This window comes from Prionailurus bengalensis, chromosome X (assembly GCF_016509475.1).
Source record: "Prionailurus bengalensis isolate Pbe53 chromosome X, Fcat_Pben_1.1_paternal_pri, whole genome shotgun sequence".
NCBI classification, from domain to species: domain Eukaryota; kingdom Metazoa; phylum Chordata; class Mammalia; order Carnivora; family Felidae; genus Prionailurus; species Prionailurus bengalensis.
Genome location: NC_057361.1, coordinates 64,462,750 through 64,472,970, shown reverse-complemented (window position 1 = coordinate 64,472,970; position 10,221 = coordinate 64,462,750). Strand labels below are relative to the sequence as shown.

Genomic DNA, 10,221 nt, shown 5'->3' with positions numbered 1-10,221 from the left:
AATCACAGCTATCTCGGTCTCTGTGAATGAATGTACATGTGTGTATATCACTGTACTATGAGTATAGTAATACTCTTTATCTTCCTTTCCAAAGTGCCATTAGTGTTTATTGTGGAACAATTTCAGTTCTTGGAGGAAAAAAAAATGATTCCTCTTGATTTTATGGTGAAATGAATACATCTTAAGAAAGTCTCTTTCTCTCTGGTTTCAGTTTCCTCATCTCTAATATGAGAGAGTTGGACTAGATTTATTTGGTTGACAAAACAAACAAGGCAGAAAGCTAACAGCTGGTGACACATGATAAATTAGACCTGTGATCAATTAGACCCTCAGGGACTCTATTGAATAAAAAGTCTAAGCAAAATGATTTTAAGGCTCCTTTTTCAGCTCTATAAGCTCATGTAAACTATGAATCCTGTAGCTCATAATTAATGAGTAAACATTCTATGACTGAAAATCCTTTAACCTTGTACCAAAGTCCTAGTTAATTAAGACAGTGTCTCCATCCAACTATATATTATTCCCCCTCTTCTTCACCATTCCCTACTTGGTCCTCTCCAACTCAGTAATAAAATAAGAACTGAAATAATCTGGGAAAATGAGAAAGAGTAGAGAGAAGGCAGCAAAGAGGTATCAGTTTTGGCATTTCATCATTTCCTGGAATGGTAAAAAAAATGTTAGTTATTATATCAAACATGATATAAATTGATGCAGCTATACAGGGAAAAGACCCAATTGTGGATGGATGGAGCACTGCCCTTCCCATCACTCAGGAAGCAGAGAAGCAGCTAAGGAAGGAAATAAGTAGGGGAGCACACATGAGCATCACATGGCATCCCCTCTCTGTCATAGCTATTGTGGTGACATCTTGAAGCTCAAATATGTTAAAACCTTTCTCTTTTCTTCATTATCTGAGTACAAACTACTTTTCCACTATAGCTCAAGATGACTGTAATAGTCCAGACTAGAGATGAAGTGATAACTCATATTCTGCCTCCCTTATTAACTTTCCCCTAGGCCTCTGGGGATCCAAACTCAGCTGAAAAAATTCTAGTTATAATGTCACTTTAGCTAGTAAATGCCCCAGGGGAGGATTGAAGAGTCTGGTCTTGGATCCAAATGTTATCTCTCCCTTTAATTTGCTTGGACAGCTTTCTCTCTCATCCACTACCATAACTAAGAATTCTATGAAAGAAAAAGTAGGTTTCAGAATTTTTAGTGCCCTTGCCTCAAGTTTCCTGTCATATAATTGAGGTACCTACATATGCAAAGTTTGAGTATATGACTTTGCATCTACAGCAAGTAGTAAACAGAGGGCTGTTGCTGGGCTCATGTTTTACTGAGTACCAAATTAATTATTAATTATTAGTTATGGGAACATGTTTAAAAGGTGTTAAAATGAACATACTTGTACCCATCCCCATATATACCACCCTAATGTAGCTCAATATAATTGATGTAAACAATTCACACCTTGTTGTTCTCATCCATTTTGTTTATAATATCAAAGTGCCACCCCAAGCTCCAATCAAGGCATAGCAGACTGCCATATCCCTATTCTCCAGAAGACAGGGCATCCCATTGTTCCAACACTCCAGAGCCTAACCAAAATCTAAGAGTATTTACCTGCCTTCCAGATTCCTAATACAGGACTACTGATGGCAAGTCTAGCCATTCCAGGTCATTCTCAGCGTGATGGAAACAAAACTACCTTTAATCCAATGGAGGCAATGTCTGTCATGGAGATTTGGGGAAATCAGACTCAAACTAAGACAATTATTTTCCAGAACATAAGTCACCAAAAAGAAAAAGAATTTTTTAGAGTATGGATAGAGCCACAAATACAATTAAGGAAAGAGAGACAGACACAGAGAAAGAGACAGAGAAAGAGAGAGATACAAGGAGGGTGAGGGAGACAGAGAGAGATACAAGGAGGGTGAGGGAGACAGAGAAAAAAAGAGAGAAAGAGAGGTGAAATTTATCTTGCCTAAAATCAAGTTTCACATAATGGCAGTTAGATTACCATATCCTGGTAGGACTATCTTTCTCCGCCTACAAATACTCTAACCACCCTTAAGTCGTAAAAATTAGAACTAAACTTCACAGAGTATACGCCTTCCTGCTTCCCATCTCAGTGCAGCTACAAGATTTCCCGAGGATTCTGTTGCTAGAGCTAGGCATAAAGTCTCACTTATATACACAACAACCTGCACGTCTCCAGTTTCTATTCCTCCTCCTTCCCTCTGCTTTCCCCTCCCCCACTTTGCACCAGAGAAGCCAAATTTAGGCGTGCTTTACAGTATGAGGACTAATCTGAAAGAGGAAGAAGAATCTGTATACATTGGCTAGCATATGTGCCCTGCCCTCTCTCTTCTTGAAAATCGCAGCAACTCATCTTTTCAAAGAAGTCTGCCTAAAGAACAGGCATCCTGTGAATGGAGTGTGCTTTTAGAACCCTCTAGGGTATTGAAATTCATTGTGGAGCTCACTAAGAAGGTTACCTCTCCAAGGGACGACTTATGGAAGACTTGGAGCTTGCCTCTGAGAATGAATGCAAAAGGACCCTAAACTGTCAGTCTTGAAGGTAGCAGGTAAGAAGATTTGATGTTTCAATGCTATGACTAAAATAGTTTGTAGTAAAATTCTTCTTTTGGCTTTTTGGCTTTTGGCTTTTTGGGATTTTAGCAAATTCCCAGGAGTTTGAGGGTAGCTAATCTGCCTTGCCTGTTTTAAATTAGACTGCTATTATGAATTCTTTATACTTTACTTATTGGCCAGAGATTTGATAATCTAATCAGTCTGTCAACAAGTGTTGTTCAGTGCTTCTGTTGGGGCTCAATATGGCAAAATATACAGGGGACACTACCCAAGTCTCCAGCACATTTGCAATTAAGTTAGAAATATATGAGTGAAGTCATATGATTTTTGTCTTTCTCTGACTAATTTCACTTAGCATAATACCCTCCAGTCCCATCCACGTAGTTGCAAATGGCAAGATTTAATTCTTTTTGATTGCCGAGGGAAGGGAAACAAAAATAATATAAAAACAGGGAGGGGGACAAAACAGAAGAGACTCATAAATATGGAGAACAAACTGAGGGTTACAGGAGGGGTTGTGGGAGGGGGATGGGATAAATGGGTAAGGGGCACTAAGGAATCTACTCCTAAAATCATTGTTGCACTATATGCTAATTTGGATGTAAATTTAAAAAATAAAAAATAAAATAAAATAAACAAATAAATAAAGTACCTCATAATAATTTTAAAAAAGAAAAAGAAATATAAGGCATATTTTAGAATCTTATTTCAAGGGCTCAGAGGAGTTTCTCTAATCTGTAGTGGCAGTTTCTTTCATTATGGAAAAAAAAAACTATAAAGGGTTATCCTGAGTATACATGCAAACTCTCAAGTTTGGCCAAGCAGACAAGTTTCCACATTGCTGATAAAAGTAAAACAAATAGTGAAGAATGACCTAGCTTATTCACAAAGTAGTTTCACATTCATTATCCCACTTGAACCTCTCATCCTCATGCATTTTAGACAGGGTAAGTGTTACTATCCCTGTTTTGCAAATAAGGAAATAGACTCAGAGGCATTAATAAATTTTCTAACAGATTCTAACTAGCAACTGCAAACAGAAAGCTCTCACAACTATAAATCGATATAAGGAAATTACATGATCTATTTAGTAATTTAGACATATCTGACATACACCAGGTTTCCACAGAGCCAACACTGTATACATTTCAATGAAAATTTTTGACCAGGAACATAACTCTACTTAGCAGCAAAGAAGCTTTTTTCAAGGGTAAACAAATGAGTCGATGAGTTCCACCCCTAGATAAAAAGAAAAAAAATCCTTGAATTTAGTGGTTCTGCCTTTCAGTACTCTGATTGTTTTGAAGACTAGAGAGAGGCCATGACATATAATTATCAGCTGATTATTCTAAAATAAAATGTAAGTAAACCTGGACTTCAGACTGTACTATGTTTCAAATACATTAGTGAAATTTGCTTCTAGATAATTTTAAGTTTTGGTATCTATTGCAATCACTCAAAAATATTTTCTGTTGTTGTTTTGCTATTAATTTCCCAATTAGAACTAAAGGTGGTCTCTGTTTATATATCAAATTAATGACCTCAGGTACTACATTTACATCCTTAATACACCCTTAATAAAAACTGTTTCCCTGGTCCCCAAAATAATCAAATGACTGCACTAGCCAATCAATTCCTATAAATGACAGTGAACCCAAACAGTATAGGTAAAAGAAAGTTTCCAGATTGAGTCCAGTCTGAATCCAGCATTTTTGTGTCTTCCTAGCCCAAAATCATCAATTTCATTTTCTACTACTTTGCTTTCTTACTCTTAATCAAACTTTTGATGTGTTTAGGAAGTACTTATCTGAGAAAAAGCAAGATTCTACCATGGTGCAGGAAATTATAAATTTGCCTTTGCGAATCACTGACTGATAATAAGGCATTAAAGGATGGCACTGATCCTAAGGGACATATCTAATATTGTGGATTTGATGCCATGAAAGGTAACTATCATAATCTCTTAAATAACATAGCTCTGCATTGATCTACTTTGATCCATTTTGTTATTTCTTATGTTCTTATTAAAATATCTAGAATCTATTGTAATCCAGTTAAACAAATGTCAGTTAACCTCAATACAGTGTGTGACACAAAGGTAAGATGAAGTTCCTGCTCTTGGGGAACTTACAATGTTGGTGGGGATATAAGACTTACAGAACATAAAAATATGAGACAGTAAACCAATGTTATATTTTTAATGGCAAAGGGGTTTGGAGAAGAAAGATAGCAGTGGGTTGGGCTGAATGGAGATGGCTTCATAGAGGAGATAAAACGAGATAGGCTTAAATAAACGTCTACAATATGGGACCATGCTAAACAAACCTTCTGTGCACATAGTAAGTGTTCAATGTACGTTGTTTGCATTCAATTCTAGTCATAGAAATGACAGAAATACATTGCATCAAAAGTGAATTTGGTACCTGTAGTGTACACCAAAGAACCTGATTTGGCTAGAGTAAAGGGACTGAGTTGAGGAGTAACAGTAAATAAATTTGGACAGAAATGTAAGCCCAGATTATTAGACTTTGAATTCCGGGCACTTTTTAATGGGAAATCATATCAGCAAGCTTTGAATAAATGAGTATATGATGGAAAAACATTTTTAGTTGATTAATCTAGCAGAGTTTCATAGGCTTAAGTACATTTGAGAAAACTGGAGATGGAGAAGCCACTTAAAGAGTAGAAATTAATTAGACTATAGGATAGGTGGATGCCAGTGGAAATGGAATGGAGAAACACTCAAGGAGACATTTAAGAGGAATAATAGATGGAAATTGGTGAGTGATTAGATATAGGCAGCATAAGAAAGTCAGAGCTGTCCCTAAAATTTTGAACCTGTGGGATCTGGGAAGTGGTGCTACACTATACACAATAGGTAATTTGGGGATGGAAATTGGGAATGTAAGACGTGATGAGTTCTGTTTTTGACCTGTCAAGTTTGAGGAGATGGCAAAAATTCCAAGAAGCAATGTCTTATGGATAGTTGGAAATAATGACCCTGACTGTGAGTGATGGTTAAGTGGTGGAAGCCAAAATTAAATCTGGGGCATGTGACAACCAAGGCCATAAGATTGGCCCATCTTAGAGAAAGCAAATCTAAGAGATGACCAAAGACTGAAACTTGTGCAGTGCATACATTTTCGGTCAAGAGAAAGAAGAGACTCCTGAGAAATAAAAGCCACAGAAATATAGTTCTTCTCAAAATATACCAAGAGTCTTGACAAAAGGTGTCAGGTTATATATTCTTTTAAACTTCCTCTCCCCAAGTATAACTAGCATAGTGCCTTATACATACCATGAGCACCCAAAAAAATATTGTTATTCTACTATAAACAAGCATGGAGATATTTTGTTTCAAGTTATCTTTGAAACTGGACTCTGTCATAAACTCTGCAACCTAACAGTGGTATCTTTAAACTACCTTGCTGCATGTATTTCAATGGGAAGGAAACTTGGCCTGGGTAACTGGAAGTTTATCCTAGATTTGCCTTTTAATCAGTTGTGTGTCCTCTAGGAAATTGTTGAACATCAGTATTTCTTGGTTACCTCATGTATCCAATGTAATAATGAGCTTATAAAGATATTTTTCAGATCTGCTAAAATGATAAAGTGAAAGGGACTTGAAAATACAAACCATCATCCAAAAGGATTTTGTTTAAATTCCATTCTAGGAGAATAAGACACATAACAAGACTGCATGTGGACTGAGTAGGACCAGATACTTTCTGCTCCCAATACTGTACCTCTAAACAGGGGCCTCATTCTAAGTAAGCATCAGCAACTGCAATCAGCAATTCTAAGTAAGCATCCTATTTTTAGGACGCCAGTAGGAGCCAACTCTCTGGTTACTTTTAATTCTACCATACCTATGCAGTCCTCAATGTGCATGCCAATTTGTTGATTTGCATTGAGGAAATACAACTGCTAAGAGGTCTGCTGTACTCATAGCAGGTGGTGGCACATTCTCATCCTTACAGAAAAGGCACCAAAGTAAGCCATTTAACTTGATTTGATAAATCCAGACATCTCAGATCCATTAATTCATGTTACAGTACTGGTGTTAGTTACAATTACTTTTGCTTTCAACTGATAATTCTTCATAGGCCGGTAGAAAAGACCACTGTTTAAACAGGTTGTGCACAGCAAAACTCTTCTATCTTGCTTCCTCATTCCATCCCATTTTACTACATCCTATCATAACTTCTCTTTTCTTTGTGCCCCACCAGTTTTTCTTCTGGATTTAGGAGAGAAAACAGAAACAAAAATATTTAAATATTTGGGGCAAGTTAGAGATGGGCTCTGGTAGAAATAGGGGGAAAGACACAAAACAGAAAAGTAAACATAGACCCCTGAGCATTTAAACACAGAGGTGGTTTTCCTTTTGATGAATAAAATGTCATTATCATATTTACAGTGTTTGTAGAATCAATACATCCCAGACATTTGAGATCCTACTTAAATGTAGCTAATGGAAAAAGAAAAGGAGCTGATATCTAGACCTAGAGTCCCCTGGAACATTCAGGCTTTCTTTTATTATTTTTTAATTCCCTCCTTAAAAAGGAAAGAAAAATCCAATTTGGTATCACATTTTAAGATCTCTAACATGTAAGAATCCTAAAATTTCTCATCTATTTGAGATTAACAGTCTGTTTTTACACATGGCTGTATTTGTGTTGTCATGGATTTAAAATAAGTGGAATTAAGCTAACAATAACAACACTCAAACCTCTCTGACACACCTTATGTAAATATTCCAAAGTTCATAGGAAATTCAGGCCTCAGAAAATATAAAAAGTTTCTTTTCATCATAAATTGGTTACCTATTTGTTTAATCTGAATTTAAATTATTTGAAGACCTTATTTGGGCCTTCAATAAAAAACAGTCTCCTAGAAAACAGTTATCCTGCTTCCAAGATCCAGGCATCTAAATTCCAAGAAGTTAGAGGTAGGCCTCAGAGTCAGCTGTGATCAATGGTTTCAGAACGTAGGGGGATTCCAAGTTGCTGGTAATTAGGTAAAGACTTAACAGGTATCCCTGGAAGAAAGTAGGTCCTCTAGTTAGTGCTTTATAAAAAGTCCAAAAGTATGTAAGCTGTCTGTAACATATTTCTATCACCCAGACTAAAGTTAGAACTGTCTTCACACTATGCACTCCCACCACACCCATGCACTCCTCAATATCTCTATTGCTATTTTGTGACTTGTGTATCCCTTCAGGTATGTTCCCGATCACTTTATTCTGATTATACAGGATAAAACATTTGTGTCACAGTACTATGTAAAGGGACACACTGTGTCTTTAGCTCTGAATACCACATTCCAAGTTCGTTTGGGGCTTAACACTGTCCTGGGTTTGGAATCCAGCTGTCTGACAACAGAGTGGCCCAGTGTTATTAATGTAATGTTCTCCCCTTAATGGTAAATAAGCTATTGGAGGGAAAAACTTCTTAGAAATGTCAACAATGTAGTGACTCCCATGTAGTTTCTAATACCAGTGAGAATGCCGCTAAGCATTTCCATGGAAATGCCAACGTAAAAAGCTACTTATTGTGATAATAAAGTTATAGTGATGAGAGGAGGGTCTTTCTGCTCCCCTCCCCAAAATTATTTATTGCCATGGAGGAAAGCCACTGAAATCATTAATACAAGCCATGTTGTTTATAGATTAAAACCTTATGGAGGATGTGTAGCTTTGCTCCAATTAATGACCAATCACTCAATAAGCACTTATTGCACATTTTTCTTTTTTTAATTCTATTTTTTAGAGAGAGAAAACACACAAGTGGGGGAGGGGTAGAGAAAGAGGGAGATAGGATCCAAAACAGGCTCTGCACTAACAGCAGAAAGTCCAATGTAGGTCTTGAACTCAGGAACCGCGTCATGACCTGAGCAGAAATCAGATGCTTAACCGACTGAGCCACCCAGGTGCCTCTATTACACATTTTTCTATTTGCAAAACATTGTGACAGGCTAGGTTTGTGGTTCACAGAGCTTAAGAATAAAAAGGCTGGACTTTTTTTCTCCCACCCTATGGGAGTTCACAATCTACCTATGGAGACAAGATTTATTCTCATTAAAAGATACAAGATAATAGAATAATGACTGCCATATTATTGGTAAAGACAATAAACATAATACAAGTTGAAAGAAGAGAGATATTAGTGTAGAATGGGGTGGCCAAAGTAGGTGTCAGGAAAAAGAACCTGAGCTGAGCCTAGTATGAGTATGAAAAAGTCATAAAAATTTACATCTGTGTAGTGTTCTACAGTTAACAAAACATTTATATTTGCTGGTTCTCCTATTTATTATGCATCATTCAACAAACACCTGCTGTATTAAAAAATTAACTAAACTTTGTCCCCATTTATTAAGTTGATGGGGAGAATCCCTTCATAATGTATATGTACACTTTAAATACATTACAATTTTATTTGTCTATTATACTTTAATAAAGCTGGGGAAAAATTGTACCTCACCTCCTTGAGATTATCTTTATAGGGTAAACAGAACAACTAACTTTTATCATTTGGCAATAATAGGATCATAAAGAAAGCAAAAAGGTCACTGTGGCATTGGCCAAATAAAAGTAGGGCCCCACTGAGCTGTACTTTCATGAAAATTAAGTTTCCTGCATCTTGCCGCTGCTCAGCAGAAGTATCTGCCTTAGAAGACTGAACCCTATGTCCTAACCTCCCCCACTTCCTCTTCTGCCTTGGCCCTGCCCTCCTCACCCTATCCCTGTTGGCAGTCGTCCAACACATGCACACACCATCCGGTGCATGCTAGCATTTATTAGAAAGGTAAAGGAAGTCTTGAGTGAGGCATTATGCTTAATGTAATCATAAACTACCCCCAAATATTGATTTAATTTTTAAGTCTCTCCTGGAGGCTGAATTAAAAAATACTCATAAACCCCCAACCCCAAACCTTGTATAGCCAGACACATCCTTGGGTCTTGGGATTCTCATCAATCTCTCACCTATACCACTTCTGATTTCTCCTTCAGTCCCACTAAACTACTTTTGCTTTCTTGGTTTTATGTTCTTTGCCTTCTGTTCCTTCCTAAATATGTGGATTCTTCTGCCCCACCCCTTTTACTTTCTTCTCCAGTGATCTGTAGTGTTAATCCACAGGTCACAGTCCCTTACACTTTTTTTTTTCAGGTTTCTTTTTTAATAGACTCTACCCTGCTAGCGAAGTCCATATTTTACTTCCACTTTATGCCATTATCTAGATTCCTGCACAATAGCATCTGTGTTTCCACACTAAAAACTTGCTCCTTCCTCCACCCACCCCTAGACACCCATCCTGAGGAATTAAATACTGTATTACTCAAAAGTGCCTAATACTGCACAGTTATTCTTCCAAAGTTGCTCGATTAGGAGAGGAAGAGAGCAAAACTGAATAAAGCAGACTCACTGTCTTTAATAGGCTCACTGTCTAAATGGATATGACAGATATGTAATCAAGAAGAGTGATTACAGCACTCTAATAAATATGGTAATAGTATCACAAACAAGGGAACATTTACAAATAATAAAAACTTCAACTTAAATCTTGAAGTATAAGTATACATTTTCCAAGTTCACCTCTTTGTCTAGTGAAAGAAGGTACATAGTT

At 36.9% G+C, this 10,221-nt stretch overlaps 1 protein-coding gene across 1 annotated transcript in view; it reads left to right on the top strand.

Annotated features, from left to right (window-relative positions):
* Window positions 1-2,087: 2,087 nt before the first annotated feature.
* CYSLTR1 (cysteinyl leukotriene receptor 1) overlaps window positions 2,088-10,221 on the top strand; it is a 48,870-nt gene continuing 40,736 nt past the window's right edge. Inside the window, 2 exon segments of the mRNA XM_043569893.1 lie at window positions 2,088-2,591; window positions 4,395-4,544. The gene's annotated coding sequence lies outside the window, so the exon portion shown is untranslated.